Source organism: Manis javanica, chromosome 3, assembly GCF_040802235.1.
Source record: "Manis javanica isolate MJ-LG chromosome 3, MJ_LKY, whole genome shotgun sequence".
Taxonomy (NCBI): domain Eukaryota; kingdom Metazoa; phylum Chordata; class Mammalia; order Pholidota; family Manidae; genus Manis; species Manis javanica.
This window is the reverse complement of record NC_133158.1, coordinates 113817728-113838813: the sequence shown is the minus strand read 5'-3', so window position 1 is coordinate 113838813 and position 21086 is coordinate 113817728. Positions and strand designations below refer to the sequence as shown.

The following is a 21086-nucleotide window of genomic DNA, read 5'->3' as shown; positions in this document are numbered from 1 at the left end:
TAAGGACACAAGGTAAGAAAGCAGAAATACTGCTAGCAGATCATTAGGAGTAATAGTGAGTGGAGCCACACTACTACTTCCAACATTTGATTTCTAAACCCATGAATCCTGGTTATGGGAGAAATAGCACCATATATTGGATACTGATTTAGAGAATATGTATCATCTAAGAGGACACTGGCCCTTAGCTGGTGCTATAACTGAGTCTTCAAAAGACCATCCCACCATTCTATCGATCCAACTGATTCAGCGTGATGGGGAACCTAACAAGACGAGTGAATTCCATGGGCAAAGACCCATTGCTGTACTTCATTGGCTATAAAGTGGTTCCTTGATCAGAATCAGGGCTGTATGGGTTAAAAGATGGTAGCTAAAATATTCTGTAAGCCTACATATGGTAGTTTTAGCATTGGGCAGGAAAGGCAAATCCATATCCCCATATCCAGACTAAGCAGCTATTCTAAACAAGGTACTGGCCCTTTCACAATGGAAACGGTTCAGTGTAATCAATTTGCCACCAGGTAGCTAACTGACCACTCCAGAGTCATATAGGAATCTCAGTGTTGGTTCCTGCTGCTGGCAGAATGGGCACTCGGCAGTGGCCATAGCCAGGTCAGCACTGCTGAGTGGAAGCCCATGTTGCTGGCCCATACATAAGCTCCAGCCCTGCCTCCACTCCCACTTTGCTCGTGAGCCCAGGGGGCAATGACAGGCTGACTGAGAAGAGAAGTTCACTATTATCCACAGAATGGGTCATCCTATTCACTTGATTATAAAATTTCCCCTCTGTTAAGGTTCTCTTTGCTGACCATGCACACAGAACACAAACATTCAGAGACATTTATGTACTTACCTCTTTTCTTGTTACCAACTTTCCAATAATGTCCCTGACTGTCTAGCCAAACCACTGACCATGGCCCATGAAGCGACACAGACTTTCACCTGTATATTAGCAGAAGAGCTCTAGGATGAATGAAAGTAGTGTATCTTGGATTACCAAAACAGGCCCTTCAATCAGTTCCCAGACTTGAGGCAGTTTATAGACCAAGAACCTCTTGAGTAAGTGCAACTGGGTTCTCTTGAGGAAGGACCCTGCTACACTGGCAAAATTTTATACTGTTAATCTTACTGTCACTCTTTCCTAAAGGGACCGTGATCTACCGGCCAAATGCCATAGGTCTCTCTGAGTCAGACTATTGTGATTATTGCTTTGGCTCAGTTGTCCATTATGGTAGCCCCACCCATCTTGTCTTTGGTGATTAAGTGCTGTCATTCGGTACCTGCCGCTCTGGGATCCCATTATCCCCACTGCATTAGGGAACCCAGTTTGGAGGTTACACTTCCTACTGTACTGTTTGACCCACAGAGCAGAGTGATCACAGAACTCCCCAAGGATGCCGAGACTCCCCTCACGAATTTACTTGACACAGTCATGGTGAAAGGTGAGTCCTCTTGACTCTCCCAGATTTGGTGAGCTGGTCTTACATGACCCATCTGCTCTAACATGCCAATCTCCCTAAAGTTTTGCATACCTTCCCCTGCAACATGCCAGGGCAGCTAACTTCATTTCGTGTAGGCCACCTTTGGGCTCATGGTTTAGCCCAACAGCCAAACTGTCAGAGACCTTTCTAATCTCTCATCTAAAACACTGAATTCAGAATCTCAGCCTGTATCAGTAAATTCTGTCTGGTCCAACATTACATTCCTTCCACCATGATCTATCCTACGCTTTTACGATCTATTCTACACATATTCCCCAAATTTCCACATGTACAAATTGGAAAAATCATATAGGTTATTTGGAGTGTGATGTACCTCAGGGGTCACACTTTGTACCTCACTTGGCTTCTGCTGGGACATGAGTCTAGTTATAGGTCAAGAAGCTAAGAGTGGTGGTAGGGGTAACGAATCAGTAGAGGCCCAAAGTAGGGCAGAAGTTGTGGAGATGGGTGGGAGGATGGCTAAATTTATGTGCCAACTTGGTAGAGAAGGAAGTGGAGTCTGAGTACATTGCTGGAGGTTTCAGTTCTGGAAAGTGGAGTCTAGAGTAGACGGCACTTGGGGTTTTTAGGAGGGGGCTGGCCTCAAAGCAAAGGGTCTTTGCAACCTGGGGAAGGAAATGGCTCACAAGCCTGCAGTAGTGGAAAGTGATCATTTCTGAACTTGAGGCTGTGGGTGCCCCAGCTGACTGGATGAACAGGAGCCAGCTCACACAGGCTAAACCCCCAGGAGTCCTTGGATGTTGTGAAAATGCCCAGATACAAATTCTTGAGAGAGAGTTCTTTGATTTAGTGGTGTAGGGTTTGTGTTCCCCTGCCTGTTGCATGTGTGCTTTGATAGAGGTGGTGGAGTTGGGGGTGGGAAGCAGGGAAACAGGGCAGGGAGGGAGCGGTGGCCCATAGGAGGCCATAGCTTCAGTCACCCCAAAGTGGGGAGGTCCTTCGGTGGGGCCTTGGCAGCAGTAAGGAAGCAGGAGACTGAAGTGGGCACCTCCTCTCTGCATTTCTTACCTTGGCTTCTATGATTTCTAAGTATGTCCTTCCCTTTTAAATTGAAGTTCCTACTTGCTCTTTAAGGTTTACTTAATTTTTGAGCCATAATTTGTAGTTTTTCAGAATCACAACGGCAGCTATCAATTGCTCCATGCTGCACCAGTGGTCCTTTAATAACCTTTATGTTTGCATGTGGGCCCGAGTAATCTTAGCCTATTTTGTACAAAAAAAAAAAGGCAATCTTGTGAGGCTTACAGACTCCTTCCCAGAGCAGGGTTTTTAAATGAATAAAATGAAATGTATAGGCTACAAAGGAAATTATGTTGAAATACAGTTATCAAAAATATTAAAATCAACTTTGTACATAGAAACAGTTTTAGGTATGTATATATATATAGTTACATGTGTGTTTCTTTGCATTAAATAACAGGAACTAGAGCCAAATCTAGTAAGTTCCCATAATTTCAAAATAAGTGAAGAACATAAATGATATTTTGAGATGTCTGTAACAACTGTGCTATGATAAGAACTGATTTTTATTGGTACTCAAGGAACAAGCAGTAACTGTTAACACTACTGTGGTTGTTGCCTACATCCATAACTGAAGGAAATAAAGTTAATTAAGAGGTTAGTGAAAATAAAGATTTTTTTTCTTAAAAAAAAAAATGATTCCTGGTGTATTTGACTGGGCTATGGGGTGCACATTAATCTGGTGTCTCTGTAAGGATATTGTTGGATGAGATTAACATTTAAATTGATAGGCTAAGTAAGGCAGATTGCTCTCTTTAATGTGAGAGGGCCTTGTCCAATCAGTTGAAGGCCTGAATAGAAAAAAAAAGCTGACCCTTCCCCAAATAACCCCTTCTTCTGCTTGACTGCCTTCAAACTGGGACGCTGGCTTCTTTTTCTGCCTTTGGACTAAAATGGAAACATTGGCTTTTCCTGGGTGTTTAGCCTGCCAGCCTTTGAATGGGACCTATATATATACCATTGGCTCTCCTGGTTCTAACTGGAACTAAGCTGTTGAATCTCCTGGGTCTCCAGCTTGCAAATCTTGGGATTTGCCAGCCTTTCTGGATAGCCTTGACAACACAAAGGGGAAGAATAAGAGGAACATTAAGGAGAAGGAATGGCAAAGTTTGGTAAGTGATAAAAAATGGATCTGGAGGACAGGGAAAAAGACAAGAATGACTCCAAGGTTTTACCTTGGAGACTGAATCAGAGGATAGAGGGCTTAATTGAGATAAGGAAGATAAGAGGATGAGTAGGTTTGGAGAAGGGTGTGCATCTGATTTAGCGAGCCTGTGTCTGAGAGGCATGGGACACATTCACGGGCAGATGTATAGATTCCTGGTGGGAACCTGGGAAATCTTGGAAATGAGGTCTAGTCATAATGAGAAAAGAATGGGAATCGTCTCTGCAGAGGGAGTTGAGATGTTAGAGTGGGTAAGACCATGTAGATGACTTCAAAGATCCTGTCCAGCTCTGATTCTCTATCATGAGTGTGAATTCTAGGACATAATTGTCCTGGTTCCAAGTATTCTTAAGGTTATCTTGGTATCTGGGTCTTTCAGTAATTACAGATTTCTCTTGTTGAGCAGTGCCTCAGAACCATAGAGTAGCGCCTCGCTGGAATCTCTCTCACACCATCTCTGCCAGATAGTCACCCTGTGTCTACTAACACCTACAGGGGCAGGAAACTTACTGCCTCCTAAGGCAGTCAATTTGTCTTTAATCAGAAAGAGAAAAAGGCTGATTCTTGAGAGAAGTTCAGGATGAATGGGGGTTGAGGGAGAATATTGCCAGTAAAATAGAGAAGTGGTAGGTGGACCAAAGAGGAACACATGGAGGCTGAGTGAGAAATTCAAGGCCCCAGGATGGGAGCTCCAATTTTTGCCAATGATCTCATCTGGGAAGCCACACAGCATTAGGTCTGCAACACCCTATTGCTCACAGGCATCAGCCCCCTGCATTCTATAAGCAGAATACACAAGGTATGAATCCCAGGAGAGGATGATCACTAGGGGCCCCCTTGGGGGCTGGCTGCAGCACCTGACGTGACAGAGATCAGAGGGGCACTGACAGAAGGCTAAAGGGCAGGCAACCTGGCAGAGGCCCAGGCCTAATGGAAGTGGTTCACTGTCTTGGCTATCCCAGCCAAGGGGTCTATAGATGGTGTTCTTGGCCCATCAGATATTTTACCAGCCCAAATAACCTTCGATAGGTGGAGAGTTTAGAGTTTCTCAAAAGGGAAGCTTCAAAGCAAAACTACACAAAGCCACTTTGCTAAGCCGACAAACTCTTTGCTTGCTACATCTCAGTAGGATGCACAGTTTCCTGCTGCACATTGTGACTGTTCCTGAATTTTTGAGCTGCATGAGAAGGAGTAGTGAAACAACAGCAGGGTTGCAAACGTGATTCCCCATGAGCAAAGCTAAAAAGAAATCTATACAACATAGCAGATTTGATGAAAATAGTCTTCTCACTCTTAGTAAACAGGAAGCATAAATACACTTGTGTGGGGACAGGCAGCCCTCTGAAGGGGCCAGTAGCAGTTTCCACTTTGGCACATGAGGGGTCAGTGCTGGAGCACCTCTGCAGCTGCTGTTCTTCTGACCCACGGGACAGCTGAAAGCCTCTGTCACCTCCTATACCCCCTGGTGGGAGTTTTCCTGCCATTTTGCCTTTCCGGATGGAATGATGCAGCTGGGTACAGCTGAGATAGCTTGTGCCTGGACACAAGGGCAGGGAAAACCAGTGGATGAGGTGTCAGAGGCTTGGTAAACATGTGAGAGGAATGGAGGTGCCCAAAGCTGAGATGCCCACTGAAAGCAGTGTTGCCCAGAATGTGCTCTCTCTTCCTGGGGCACGCAGAGGGCAGGGGACCCTCAGACAGGCCCGCCCCTGTCCCCAGCTGACCTCACTGCAGCTGAGACCTGCTGCTTCTGAGCAGCTCAGTCATGGTGAAAAGAAGGAATTTTCCTGCAGAAAAACAAGGGCTTCTGTTTCCATTACGCAGCCATTGCTATTATTGTGCTGTGTGACCAGGGCAAGCCTCAAACTTTCCACCTGTAGTTTCTTCATCTATGGATAATAACTTGCTTCTCTGAGCCTTGGACATATAGTTATTAAGTGCAGAAGGCATGAGTAATATTCACCCAACTCCAAAACACCACTAGGTGAAAGCCTCCAGGGGGAACTTTGGGCGGAGCTGTTCTTTCGCTCTCTATTAATTCCCCGGCCTCAGTCAGTGCCATGTGACATTAAGACAGGGCCACTAGCTTGAGGGTTGATGCCTGGACACCTTCTTTCTCTGCCTTGCTGTGTGCCTAGAACACATCACTCTCCAGGGCGCCTGTCACTTTAAAATAAGGGACTTGACCAGTGGCCTATGTCTAGTGCTCTGGTCTTTCACAGCCTTGAGTCTAAGTGTTGGAGTGGTCACATGGTGTATTTTGGAATGTGGACCACGTGGACACCTTAGTTTTCACCCAGCTCTTTGGGAGAGCTAAGAGACTAACCCATCTGTTTTTGTTTTTTTTTACCTTAACTATATAATAGATCATCTGGGAGGTGTAAAAAAATGCCACTAGCTGCCTCACCTAGGCCAATTGAATAAGAATTTGAGGGTGAGGCCCTTGCACCAGGTCTTTTTCAAAAAGCTCTCCAGGTGATTCAAATGTGTATTCAGGGCTGCAATGACTTAACACTTCATGATTCACAGCTCTCAGCAGAGAGAGCCTCAGGTCTGGGCACCTGCCCAAATACCCTGTTAGCTGGCAGCACAGCTGGGACTGGACCTTGCAGCTAGTGAACCCCAATTCTTGAAGAGTACCTAGAAGTGCTTTGTGGAAATCTCTACCTTCCCCATCTATGGAAACTCTTGGGTTTCCTCAATAAAAACCCTCCCTCCCCTAATGGTAGAAATGCAGGGACATCTCCACATGGGGAGGTAGGTTAGACCACACACTGAGTTATTTTCTGAGAGTCATCTTCCCCTTGGTGATCTAACTAATCACAGGTGCCACTTTGAAGCTGGACAGAGAAACCCTAAGTCCCAACTAAATACAGCTGTGCCAAAAGTTTAGGGATAACTAATGAGAAATAGCCATGAAAGTCATATCTATCAAGAAAATCTGCTCCCTCCTCAGCTCGCTTGTCTTCTCAGAGGGAAGCCTGTCAGTTGCCTCCCTGCCTTGGCCCATGTGGCTGAGACCATTCTCTTTCCCAGCAAACCACGAAGTTCCACTACACCTGACAGCAGTCTGTGACGTTCAGAGCAAGGGAGAAAGGCCAGGAGGCAGTCTAAGGTCCACCAGCTAAGTTCAAGCTTCCTCTCCTGCTCACTGACACTACGAAGAACCACCCTCCCTCCAGCCCCTGCTGCCTGCAGCTGTAAGGACTCTCTTGGTCCCCTCCTGGCTTTCAGGAAATGCACTGAGAGTAACTAGCAGAGGCAGGGTGGGGTGGGGCAGGAGAGTTGATATCCTGCTTCACCTTTTCCTAAGAGACCCAAGACCCTGTTACATTAGAAAGAATGGCTGCACCTGTGCTCAGCAGGTGTGGACTCAGGTTTTGATTGTTTGATTTACTCCTCACCAGTCCTTGGGCTGACCTAATTCCTCTGAGCTTTTGTCACCTCAACTTCAAAATGGGGATCTAGAACCCTGCCCTGCCCCCCTCTCAGGGCGGTGACGAGGTCAATCTCATTAATATATGTGAAAGATCTTTGACAACTGTAAAGACTGCTTGAGTAAGGGTCTTTATGATTAGGGAAATGAGGCTCTGAAAGGGAAGACAAATACTCCAGAGGATTTTCGGAGAACTGAGACACTCTGCCCAAATCACTTTGCAGTTGGGAAATAACTTCAAGGAATGTCTGGGGCTACACGGGAGCATCCCTGGTATTTACGGGCTCCCTGAGGGCATCCAGGGAGGCCTCAGCATAGAAGCTGTCCTCTCGTGGGTGTCAGAAGCTCTCCCAGAGCTGACATCTCCATGAGAAAGGCTACAAGCACCTGTGTTGTTGCCAAGAAAATGTGATGCTCTTCACTGCTATCCTTTACTCTGCCTGGAACATGGAAGATGCCCATAAATATTTGCTGAATGAATTGTACAAGATAACGCTCATGCTAATCCCATACTGTCTTGAGCTCTGCAACTTGTCAGGGCAGAAATAATACATATTTCTGAGGATTAAATTAATTGGAGGAAAAAAAGGAAATAATGGAACAAACCTCTCCAATTATAGGATTTACACACACACACACACACACACACTATATATATATATATACACACACACACACATACATATATATGTACATCTCTTTCTATATATACATATATACACACACTCTACACACACACACACACATATACACACACACATATAACCAAGGAGTAGGTATTACAGGTATGTAAAATACATAAACAACAAAAAGAAATAACATAATTCAGCTTCATAAAACTTTACTAGTGACTGTTATTATGTGCCCAAACCATGCTGGGCATTGCTGTAAGCAGGGTATAGGAAGAGATCACCCATAGCGTTATAACTAAGGTGCAAGATTGGACGGTGACTGCAGGGGATCTGGAAGAATGTGAGGAAGAGCTGGCATTTGGTGCACGCAGAGTAGGGGAGCTGGGAGAATGATCCAAGCAAGCAGGGACTCTTGTGACAAATGGAAATCTGGAGCAGATTATGATTAAATCGCAGCTCCTGCTTATTGAGCATTTGCTACGTGTAGGCACTGTGGTAAACACTTTATGTACATGGTCTCATTTGCCCCTCATGAAAACTCCATGAAGTAGGGTTTTTTTTATTTCCATTCCACATATGAAGAAATGGTAGTTCAGAAGGTCACAAAGCTAGTGTCGACAAAAAAATTCAGTAAGTTACCTTGAAATAAAAACCAGTTTTATTTGAGCCAACATTTTTGGACCTAGGTCCAGGAAGATTAAAAACTCCTCCAGGTAGGATAGGAGATATGTTACAAAGAGCCTACGTCATACAAAGGTTTTCTGTCTCTGAGGAGACGGCAAGAGAAACAGAACTTCGAAGGAGCCTGTTTCATTTACGTAAGATGTGTTATGCAAAGAAAAGAGTTGGGGGCAATACACATCCTGGTGGGCACCTGGCTTGAAGCAAATTAAGAGAAAAGGTAAGCGTTTTGCTTATCCTTTAATAGGAATGCAATACAAATTGTTTAGCCTTTAACTTAACAGATGGTATTAGAGAGTTAAAAAAAATTTACAGGTGGCCATTTGAGACTCCAAGAGCTAATAAAACCTTCAATACTTAGTTTAGCCTTAGAAATCTTTTGGTGGTCGCTAGTATGGTGTTCAGCTCACACTAATAAATGGCAGAAAAAGGATTCAGACCTCCTCCCAGTTCTTCCTCTTATGTATCCAGCATGAATGGAATTAATTGCTCATGGAGCAGTATGATGGAGAAAAGAAAGAATTAAGACAAATCATGGAACATCTTGTTTACAGATGTTCTGAGGTGACCATCTAACATGATTTTTGGGAGGGAGAAGAATTTGACTAGAACTGTGCTACTCCGGTGGCCACAGGGAGGGTGGACTAGAGATCAGATGGGAGGCTGTGACCCTGACCCAGGCTAAGAGTGGGAGAACCACTGCTACCATCAAACTTTGCTACTTGAAAGTGTGGTCTGGGGGCTAGCAGACTCTGCATTGCCTTGAGTTTGTCAGAAATGCAGACTCGTGAGCCCCACCCAGACCTATTGAGTCAGAACCTACATTTTAACATGATACCTGCTAATACTAATATACATTTGAATTTGAGCAGCATTGCCACAAAGGACAGGTGCTCTGCCTAGAAGGCGCATTCCTCCTGGAGATGCGCATCTTTATTGGGCAGCAGGTCCCTTTGAGATTCAGAGGCAAGTCAGGGTTGCTTGCTCCAGAAAAAGAAAAAGAAACGATGCATACCAGCATTAGTCTATAGCCTTAGGGGCTTCACAGAGCCCTGAAGAGCTTAAGGACCACTGCTGGGTTGTAGGAAATCCCTCAATCTTAATTCGTTAATAATTTAGTTGGGGAGGACTGATGAGGAGTTCACAGTTAAAAAAAAAATCAAGTCTGAAGCCATGGGCTATAATTTTAGAGACCTCTTCAGAGCCTGGGCTAGGCTTCCGACACTGTAGCCAGGGCCAAGACTTTGTTCCCATCTCCCCCTCCCCCTGCATTGTTCTGCAAATCCCCTGGTGATCCAAGCAGATACCCTGGAGCAATGAAACAAGGCCCACCCTGGCTTCCTTGAGCTGGACCCAGCCTGCCTGCCTAATTTTCTTTAGTCTCAGAAATGCCAAAATTAGCCTCCCTTTTGTTTCTTTTCTCAGGAGACTCTACATTGTATCTCAGGAAAGGATTATTGTACTCTGGGGACCCTATCTTATCTTAGGGTGTGGGGGAGGTGATGCGTGAAAGGAAAATGGTCTTTGACAAATTGGTTCAATTTGGACAATCATGACTTTCCAGAAATTGCCCACCACTGCTTCAGTAAGGCTATTGTTTCAGCCCAAATATTTAGCCAAGTAGGAGGTCAGGGAAGGCTGGGGAGCGGTCAGAAGTTTCAGAGCATGATAATGTGGGGAAAGGAATTTTGTAGTGACCCTCTGGCATTACGCTGGGACTGGTGATACCCATGGGGCTCTGGCCTCACAAGCTGAGCTCTTGATTACGCACTGAGCTCTTTGGGCATAAGGAGACACCTTAGGGTGAATGTACGATGCAGAGAGGTGGAAGAGGCTCCCTCTGAGCTCTGGGGTTTGGAGGCGGAAGCATTTGAGCCTAGTCTGATTCAGCAGTTACCGACTTCATAGCTGGACAGGCTGCCTTCCTGGCTTCTGGAGAGATGGAAACATTCTTCCACCTCTCATAGGGCACACTATGAGAGAAATAAAATACTCAGAGAAATAAAAACAGGCGCAGTTAGCCTGGGGACAAATGTAATGTGAGCTGATAGAACCAAAGGTTTCCCACAAAGAATTCATGGCACAACCAGGCATTTGCCCCTGTACAATCCCTGAGAAATCCCTGTGTGTCCAGGCAAAGGGAGCTCCCGCTCTCACTTGAGCTTGCTCGGCCTGAAGTCCCAGGACATTTGGGAGATGAGGTCGGTGACGGCAGCAGGACATGAGAACGTTTGTTATCAAAGGGGAGCACTTTTCCCCTGTGCTCATGTGGTCGTCTGTCTGATATGCTTGTGGGTGGAGGTGGGCAGAGGGGAAGGGAGTGTCCAGTCAGTGGCGACAGCAGAGAGCCATGAGGTCATCGGAGCCAAAGGCTCTCCTCACTGGCCATTGGCAGCGAGTGTCCTCCTGGCTTGCATTCCCAGGGGTTCTCCTCTGCTCCCACAAAAGGTTCTGGTATCGGGACTGCTGCTTTGGACATACATTTGAAAATATGCCCTGAGAACCAAATAGGAGATATATTATTGGGCAAGAGATTGGAGATTTAACTTTGAGAGCTGCATGGTTTCCAGCTTCTGATGACAACCTCCTCACATCTGATCCTACCCGGTCTCCCAAAACTCTCTGCTTAGGCACTGCTGTGTGGGCAGTCCTCCTCCCACTTTACCCACACCCTGCCCGCACGTCCCTTACTACGGCATCTAGTTAGGATCTGGGATTCCTCCTCACTCCTCCACCCCCAGACCTACTGAATTAGCAAGACTAAGAATCTGCATGATAAGCAGACCACTCAGGTGACTAAGCCGCACACTGAGTTTGGGAATCACTGAGTCAGCTGATCTCTACGGACAGATTTAGCTCCAATATTCTAGGATCAAAATGTTCTGAGGGATGGCAGCCTCCAAGGAATAAGCACACAGCCTCCCACTTGTACCGGTGAGTTTTAATAACCAGTAAGTCTCAGTCTTCCTCAGTGATTCTCTTCCTTGGCTGCATATTAGAATCATGTGTGGGTTTTTCTTTTTTAATTACACATAATACGGTTTCCAAGCAGAGATTAGATGTGTGGGTTTTACCTCTTATCTTCTCCAAGAAGCAAAAAAGCTAGAATCCTCAGCAGTGGTTCCATCAGAAAGGTATGTGTTGGCACCTGGTCATGTCTTGGGGAATCTTCCTGATGAGGGTCAATCACCTGGGACTATAGAGGACAGACAACTTTCTGAAAAGTGCGGTGTGGGGATCCCAGGACCTATCCTGGTAACTTCCTTTAAATCCTCGTGGGGGAAAGGGATGCACTCAGACCCTTTAGGATCCAAGATAGTCAAAGAAAAGCCTCTGAGTGGGTCTCTGCAGAGAAGAAGGTGGTAGAGTAGAGATTCTGGCTCTACCAACTGGCAGGGCTGGACTGTTCTGACTCAGCATGCAGGCCGGCTGGTGTCCTGGGAGGAGGCCATGTAGGTGAATTGCTATATTAGGAGACCAAGACAGGGTATCCTTGACCACAGTTAACAAAGGAAGAGGCAGTAGTCTTTTCTCGAAGGGTCACAGCTGGGCCTGAAAAGCTGCTAGGAGTAGCTGGCAATAGCAGATGAGGATGGGTACCAGGGTCCAACAATGACACCAAGAGGCAGTGAGAGGTCACAGCAGAAGTAATGGTGATTGCTAACATGTCTGAGGATATTTGCCTAGCACTGAGCCATGTGCTTTGCACTTACTCGTTCATTTGGTAACAGTCCTGTGAGGGAGTCATTATCACCCCTATGGTACAGAGAAGGGTATACGAGAGTAGTTGCCAGGCTGTGAACCAGGTAGTCTAGCCCCAGAGCTCAAGTCTCTAACAGTTATTCAGGCCTTGCTCCATGACAATAGCCATCACTTACTAAACACTTACTGTGTGTTTTTATGTTCCCTGTGCTCTTCTAGTCTTGGCCACTATCTTATAAGGTAGGAATTGCTTTTATTCCCATTTCACAGATAAGGAAAGTGAGGCACAAAAAGATAAGTGCTGGACTGCTCATGTCCATTCTCTCCCCTCTGGGAATGGAGGCCAGACTCCTCCCACCTAACCCCACCACAGCACCTTCTGGAAAGTCTAAGCCTGTAGGGTTCTCAGAAAATAGAAGCTTGGTGGGAATCTTTACTAAGGGACACTGAGCTTCCTACAATAAAACATGTGTAGTCTTTATTGAGGAACTGGAAAACAAAGATCATGTAACAGTATTTCTGCTTCCAAATTTATGAAAGTAGACCATACAGATTTAGGGGTCCTGTCCCAGATTCACTGAATCACAATATGTGAAGGATAGGGCCAGGAGATCTAAATTAAACCAAAAACAAACCATGGGTGATTCTGGTACATAGCCAGGGTTGAGAGTTACTGCCTTTATTTCATAATAATATTTCACAGTCAGCAGTGTTTCTAGGAGCTGATTTTAGTTTTCAAGTCTTCTTGCTTTGAAAGGAGCTGCATGTAGGAGCTGATCAGAGGGAAGGAGCTGGTTAAGGACTAGAGCAGAGAAGAACAGCCCAAGGGGCTCAAGATTCACATCCATGCTCTTTGTTCATGATCTCGCCTTTCCTGCTCTATTCGGAAAATCATTACCTGTTCTTCAAACACAGGCTCAAGCATCTTACTCTTGGTGAACACTCCCCCTGTCTAGCCTCCACTCCTCCAGCCTTGCCCCCCACCCACCACAGGACTGCCACCCTGGGAGCCCACAGCACAAATCTCCCTTAGAGTATTGCTCACCACACTTCTCTGTGTCCTCTGCCAACCAGGTAAGGCACGCCTGCAGGACTGGGTGTTATTTACACACTCCTCCAGCTCAGTAAGGTGCCTGGGACATAGTAATCTCCAGAAAGTGCTAGCTAAGTGAATGCAAGGGAAGGAAGAAGGGATGAGGAAAGATAAAGGGATAGGGAAGACAAAAAGGCAAGTGTAGCCATGGGTGGAGGATGGCCAGCGAGATCTGATTTAGTGCAGACCCCTTTAGCACATATGATAGCCAGTCCAGGCACCCACCTGGTCACCTGGAACTCTGGGCAGAGTACTGAGAGGTGAGAACCTCTATGGTTTCACCAATTCCTTATCTCTGCTGATGCTTATAATACCTTATGAGATAAGGAGGGTAGATGTTAATAATCTCATTTTACAGCTGAAAAAGCTAAGGCTCAGAAAGCTAATTAACATGTCTAAGATCCATGGCTGGTAAATAGAGGATGGGTTAATCCAAATTCATTACCAGACAAAAAATAGCTCAGATTCTTAAGGTTGGAAGAGCCCTGGCACATCATCTGATCCAACTCCCTGGTCATCTAACCCCCAAAACATCATAAAGAAGGGGTGATGGAGCTGTGTTAGAATAAATCCAGGAGTTCCCTGCAACCCCAGCATCTTGGACATGGCCAAATGGAAGTTCTCTGGGCACTGAGTTAAACTCTTTGTGGCACATATCCACTAGCTCAGCCCTTTCCTTCTGAACACCCACCAAAGGTGTTGCTCCTTTTCCACTGTCAACTCTGCTCTGCTGCCCCTGAGACAAGGCTGGCGTCCTGGGCTGAATGAAGGCCTCGCTTCCCCTCCCTTGCAGCACTCGGCAGACTGCAGGTGCCTGCTCAGCTAGGACACTGACTCACTCGGGACAGTGTGGCTGAGTTTCCAACTGCCTATGATGATCTATTTCCCAGTTAAAGCATATCAAAGGGGTAACATCCTCTGTTACTCTGTTTGCTCAGGGGAAAGTGGAGCATCTCAAAATAATCTCAGCCCTCCTCAGAAGTTCAAAGGGCTCTACTGACAAAACGTCATAGTTAAAATGTACTACAGGGCATAAAAGATATCTACGTGAGTTGGGCCTAAAAAAAGAGAGAAAGTGATTGCATCAGGCCTGGGAAGTAATGGTAACAACTGATCTCTCAATGGCCTTTAGGGACTGAAAAGGCCCTTTCATGTTTCTTTGCTTTCAGTTTTTGCAGACCACCAATAAGACAGGTTGGGGAGGAGTAAACTTTTTGTGTGTGACCAGGAATAACTGGAATCGGTCTCACAGCTGGTGAATGGCAGGACCAGGACTTGCCCCCAGGCCTTCTGGGTCTCAGGTCAGTAACTGTGCAGTGCATGGAGGCCAGAGCATGCCCTCTGGAGCCCCCTGGTGCTGAGAGCGCAAGGTATTCTGGCGCTTCAGCTCAGGCCTGAGGGCCAGCTGCTCCCCCGGGGATGGTGGCGGCACTTCTGAGCCTGGCGCTTTATTGTGTACTATCTTATCTCAATAGGAAAAGGCAATTCAGGGAAGAATTTCCTTGTCACGGTACTCCAGGCCTCCCATTGTCCAGCTTTCTCAGTCCGGGTTCATCCCCTGGGTCTCACCATTACTCATACCCATGGAGGCCCCTTATCAGAGCTGTCTAAGATCAGGGGCTATTTTTTTCTTAGTACCAGACAAAATGGAATCTGTTCACCCTTGTGGCCTGATAGAATACCACAATTAGCCAGCGGCTCTGAACACAGCCACACTGGGAAGCTGCTTGAAAAGCAGTCTGTCGTAGTCCAGTAAGAGTCCTCTGCTGACAAGTGTAATGGAGAGCCATCTCATGGTGGAGCTGATTATGAAAGGCTTTACCTGTACTTTCCCAAATTTTTACTCTGAAAAACTTCAAACCTACAGAAAAGTTGAAAGACTAATACAATGTACATGCATACTATTCACCTAGATTCACCATTTGTTCTCATTTTCTCACATTTGATTTATCCTTTCTCTCCATATACCTGAAAAATATATACTTTTTTTTCTGTCAAACCATTTAAAAGTTGCCAAATCATGATCCTTCTCTCCTAAACAGTTTGGTATGTATATTCTAAGAACAGGGCACTCTCCTATAAAGCCATAATACTATAATCACTCTCATGAAAAAGAAGTGTTAGCTAATATATTGTACATATTCAAATTTCCTCAACTGTCCCAATAATTTTATATAGCTTTCCATCCCTCCTTTTAGAGCCCTTTAAATTAGTAGTTCTCTTGTCTTTTGTTTTTCTTTTGGCCTTCATAACATTGGCATTTAAAAAAAAACACAAGGTAGTTTTGTAGAATGCCCCACAATTTGGATTTGTCTGATTGGTTCCTCAAAAATAGATTCCAGTTCAAATATTCTGCAAGAATATTTCCTAAGTGATGATGCATCTTGCTGAGAATACAGAGGCACATGATGTCAATTTGTCCCATTTTGGTGATATGAATTTGATCACCTGGTTTAAGTTATATCCTTCAGATTTCACCATTGCAAAGAAACCCATTTGTAATTAATAAGGTAATATGTGGGGTGATACTTTGAGACCTTATGAATGTCCTATTTCCTATGAATAACTTTCCACCCAATGCTTTTAGCAACTATTGCGGCCCTTGCTTGTCAATTATTATGGTGGATCACTTTGTCTTTATATAATTTAAAAAGAAATACATACTCATAGTAAAGGTATAAAATACTGAAAAATATAAAGGAACTATAATTTTTACATACACACAGAGAGCAAGATAAAAATATATGCACAATGCACATCATAGTTACTTATGAATTTCCCTTAATGTTTATATGCGGATTTTGTTCGCAGGACCATATATGTCCACTCTTTAGTTGGACATTTTGTAACATCCTTTAGTTTACTTTGTCTAATTATATAATAAATACATGCTATTTTAAAAAGCTTATATAAAGCGCCAAAAACATAAAATTTAAAAACATATCCATGACAAAGCTAATTATATGTTTTCTTTTTCATATGCCTCTTTTCTTATTCATACTAAGAACCCTAGAAAAAAAACTGTCCTCTAATTCCTGCCCTGCTTTAAAACAGCAACTTGGCTGTTTTATTTTCCCAGGGGCTCTCTCCTGCCAATTGTCTCTGGTTTGGGACTAGTTGCCATCTGTCTCCCATTACCTTGCTCTGGTCTTGGTAGGCATAACTGGCAATGAGCTGGAACTATAACAGCTTCTTGAGCCAAGAAGTTTCTCTTAAAACAAAGGTGTTTATACTACAAACTCTAAAGGGAAGGGAACTTAGGGAGACATGTTTTTTAATTGGGGGATGTATTGAACTGCTTCCACAATCAAGAAACCCATACCACAGGAATCCACATGATTACTTCATAAGGGAAAGTCTAAAAGTGACTTATAGGATTCTTCTGATCTTATTATAAACAATGTCTTAAAGAGAATTGCTAATAGTGGGTGTTCTACTTTTTTAAATTGGTATTATCTTCTGTAAAAATTTTTTTTTACCATGTTAGAACTGGGAATTCATGTTGTGAGAATGAACAAACCACTCAGGCACTGAACGAGATGATTTCAAGGTAATTCAAGTCTGTTCTTCAGTTTATGGTTTGATGATCTTTTACTTTACAGTAGTTTTGGGGCTTCCTTCCTCCCTTCCTCCCTCCCTCTCTTCCTTCCTCCCTGGTTTGGGAGTAGTTGCCATCTGTCTCCCATTACCTTGCTCTGGTCTTGGAAGGCAGGCCTACCTGCCTGCCTGCCTTTCTCCCTTCCCTCCCCCTCCCTCTCTCCCTCCCTCCCTCCTCTCTCTCTCTCTCTCTCTCTCTCCCCCTCCCCCTCCCTCCCTCCCTTCCTTCCTTCCTTCCCTCCCTCCCTCTCTTTCTTTTTTTGCCATCTTAAATAGTTTTAGGAGAACATCTCATACAAGTAAACCAGTTTTTAAAGTAATTTCCTTAAGTAATTTCTCAAAGAGTGGTCCTGGATCATTTCATTAGTAACAGAATCGTATGAGTGTGTTGAAGATTCCCAGGCCCGGCCGTGGGTTTAGAAAATCCCTCAGCCTTGCACTGGAGATGCTCCAAGTGCTAAACTAAGACACCTGCAGGAAGAGAGGGAAAAGGATAAAGGGAAAGGTCAAGTCCAGAACATAGGAGTTAGAACTTGCGAGGCTGCCCTGGGGAAAGACGTGAGTTGGGTCCGGCTGGACTAACAGGCTGGAAGCTAGTTTAGGAGTAACGGTGCGGCCAAAGGGGCCCGGCGTGAAGGATTCCACCACAACCTGCAGGATGCGGATAGGTCTGAACACAGTTCCCCTACCCGGGTCTCAGGACACCAGGCGCTGGCCTAGCTACTGTGCCTCGTTAGCCTGTTCTAACTGGAACTGCAGATAATCCATTTCTGAGAAAAAAGGTATAATCTTAGAACTTTATAGTTAGGTAGTATGTTTGAAATCACACCTAATGGAGAAGACTACTAGAACAAGCCAGTTAAAATTGGTCGCCTCAAAAAAACAAACCTGACTTCCTCAGAACAGGGCTGTTGGGGGCACAAGGAAGAGCAGGGCTCTTTTGGTACAATCTGATTCTTAAAAAAAAAAAAATCATATTCCTGTACCATCTTTACTTCAAAAACCATAAAATGTATTTAAACACAGAGAATGATTTGCAATACACCATATAAAGGATGTTCAGCCGATTCAATATACGTTAAGAACAGTAAAATAACATTGGAATTATCCCCTTAAAAATCAGCGCCGCGCAACGTACACGAGAAGCTGCTCCAGATAGTCCTCCAGCCGCGGGGGCGCCTGCGCCAAGCCAGGAACTCCCGAGGGGCAGCGCGCGCGGCCGCGGCGGCGCTGCACTCGTGAGATTCGCGAGGCGGCAGCTCCGTAGTGCGCACGCGCCAATCTCACGTTTCCTCTCTTACCGGAAGTCCTCGGGCAGTGGTTAAATGCCTCCCCCACCCCCGCTAGGGCTCGCGCGTGTGGCAGCTTTTCCGAGAAAGAGGTCAGGTCGTCGCAAACCAGGACTCAATTCTGACGGTGCCTCCAAACCCCTTCGCAATTCGAGGAGACTACTTACTGCCCCATCAAGAGGTCGTAGGTGAACCCAAAGCATGTTGAAGAGGGGGCAGTTGCCTCCGACCCCGGATAGGGATTAAGCCCCGCAGCAATCATCGTTACAGACCACGAGGACCAGGAAGACAAGATCCGGCCCTCTGCTGCCAATACCGGCAGCTGTGGAAATTTTCCAACGGAATGGGGAAGGTACGCTGAGTTCTCCAAGAGACAGACCAAGTTAACTTGAAGTTAATCTGAAGGCATTAAACGTTCTGTAGAATGAAGCATCGGCCCCTCCAAGAAACAGTCCTGGATGCCTGGTGCCTTGTTTGGCTGTAAGAGTTTGGTAAAGAAAAAGTAAATCAGTTGTTCCCTAAATCATTTGATTTAGCATTTTTTTCTCTCTCTTCCGTAAAACCGTCCCTCTCACCTGATGGGATGACTTTTGGGATAGTGCCACACACTCACGTTCTTAAAACTTCTTCAGATCTTCAGCTTCTATCAAATCTTGGGTTGGCTTAAGGTAGTCTCTCCCCTGCCAAAGCATGGACCTGAATTTAAGAGGAAAAAACAAGTCGACAAGAATAGAGCAATGTCCACATAGCCATAAAATGTGGCAGATGATCAAGAAGGCACAGAAAAAGGGGAGAGGATCTAGGAAGTGTTTCAAAGTTAGTCTTGAGACACTCCTAAAACATCTCTGTCCTTCTTTTCCTTAATGATTGATAAATTGTTTTTCCTGCACTGGGGAAAATATCTTTTATATATTATTCAATATGAGAGGTTTAGCAAGCATGAGGCTTAAATAAACAGTCAATAAGAGAGGCTCTCGGCATTAATAAAGTGAATGAAATGACCAGAATGTCCAAGTTGGAAACAAAGTTGTTAACAGATTTTGGTTTTCAGTACTGGAAGGAATCTACATAACAGTAAAGACTGGGTTTGTCATAAAAGGCAAATTTTATTTTAAATGGATAGTAAAATCCAAACATGAGGTCTATTTAATTATATAATGAAACTTATTTTTTAAATATATGTGAAATTTGTCTAATATGTCTCTTGGCAGTTTATGTCAGTCTTCTGTGGGAAACAAAAATTCACTGGCATATTCATAAATGGGAAAAAAGGAAAGAAAATTTGGCCTTTCACTTTACAAATGAATAAACTGTGACCCAGAAAAGGAAATGACAAATATCACTCAGAATCAGACCTGGGAGCTGGAGCCCCACCATGTTCCTGGGTCCAGTGCCTCTCCTTACTCTGTAGGAGCTCATACCCTATTGTAGTAAACATGAGGTGAGTGATGAGAGATGATGTTCAAAAATCATACTAAAGTACTGGTGGGAGATCAGGATTGGTTCTTCAGGATCTAGCTAGGGTTTTAAGATAAGTGATCAGAGCTCTATACTATAGACTTATTTGGGGGATAACATAGGTGGATTTTTTTTTTCAGAGGAACTTAAGCAGCGTCTAGATAATCACTTACTGGAGTTGTCAAGGGGATTCAGACCTCTGAAGTCCTTTGGTCACTAACTGCTTTGCAGCGCTTATGTGGCTAGGAAGTATTGGGAAGAAGGAAACTTATCCCTCTTCAGTGTGTACTTTGAGTCAGGTTATTGTGTTATGCATTTCATATATATTAATTCAGTTATTCTTCACAAGCTTTCTAGATAGGTATTCTCAGTTTACCTCAGGAGTTCCCAAAGGTTAAATAACATGCTCAGAGCCCTGCTGATAATAGGCAGCCAGCTGAGACTGTATTTACGTTATCTCTCATCTCCAGATGAGTGGGCAGAATGACTGCAGTTTGTTTCCCAGCTTCTCCCTGCCCTCCCCCACCCTGTAGGTAACTCCTTGTACTGCTCCCTGAGTCTTCAGGGCAAGTGATTCCCATTATCTTCCTGGTCTAACTGCTAGGGATGAAGCTGTAACGGAGGCCTGGGGCAGGGACACTCCTACTAGGAGAAAGGCAGTTTGGTTGGCACCTCTTCACAAAGGCTCAAGTCCCAGAGCTTTGCATAAGAGGCAGATGTTCATTGAACAATGAGGCCAAACTTTTGTTTCCAAAATTCTCAGTTAAATAGTCACTCTGGATGAAGAGACATGAGAGCCAGCATTAAGACAAACTTGCACCACAATGTTAGGAACTGGTTTATGAAGGAAGAGGCTGGAATGATGGGCTCTGGAGCTCAAGTAGTTCCTGTTATTCAAAGATCATTTGATAGTCTTGGGTGAATGGACATTTCCATCAGAATCCAAAGAATTTCTGGTGCGCCAGGGAGCAAGAGCCAGCCTCCCCTTGAGAGAGGGGAGACGTGCTTAAGGCAAACTCCAGAGAGATTATCCTATCCCCATGCCTTCTGCCTTTCTAAAGATGAGCCCTCCTCTTGCCCTGAGGTTAACCAGATTAAACATGTTCCCCATGTTCATATAGTATCCATGTGCACATTTCTGCTACCTGAAAAATTGTGGCCAAAGGGATGAAGAACTCACCAATCAGCTGTGGCCTGCTTGAGGCATGCCAGTCACCTTCCTACTCTGGAATCTTCCATGGCCACCAAATTAAGTACCAACTCCCTGGCCTCCACAGTCTGGCTCCTTTCTAGCCTCTTCAACCTTATACCACACCACCCATTTGGGCCACATGAGATTCCTCCTTCCTTCAGTAGATTCCAACCTTCCCTGCTTCCAATCCTCTGGATGGTTTAATCTGCTGGAATGCTCTCCCATCCCCCACATCCCCACCCCAGTTCAAATCTTCATCTTCTGTATAGCCTCAGTGGTCAAGATCATAAAGCAAAACTGACTTTACCAAACTCCATTG

At 44.9% G+C, this 21086-nt stretch overlaps 1 protein-coding gene across 13 annotated transcripts in view; it reads right to left on the bottom strand.

Annotated features, from left to right (window-relative positions):
* Positions 1–17818: 17818 nt before the first annotated feature.
* TMEM44 (transmembrane protein 44) overlaps positions 17819–21086 on the bottom strand; it is a 35209-nt gene continuing 31941 nt past the window's right edge. For all 13 annotated transcript variants that reach the window (XM_073231880.1, XM_073231881.1, XM_073231874.1 and 10 more), the window contains 2 exons: positions 18693–18813; positions 17819–18595 (listed from right to left, as the gene is read on the bottom strand). The gene's annotated coding sequence lies outside the window, so the exon portion shown is untranslated. The remainder of the gene's footprint in view (positions 18596–18692; positions 18814–21086) is intronic.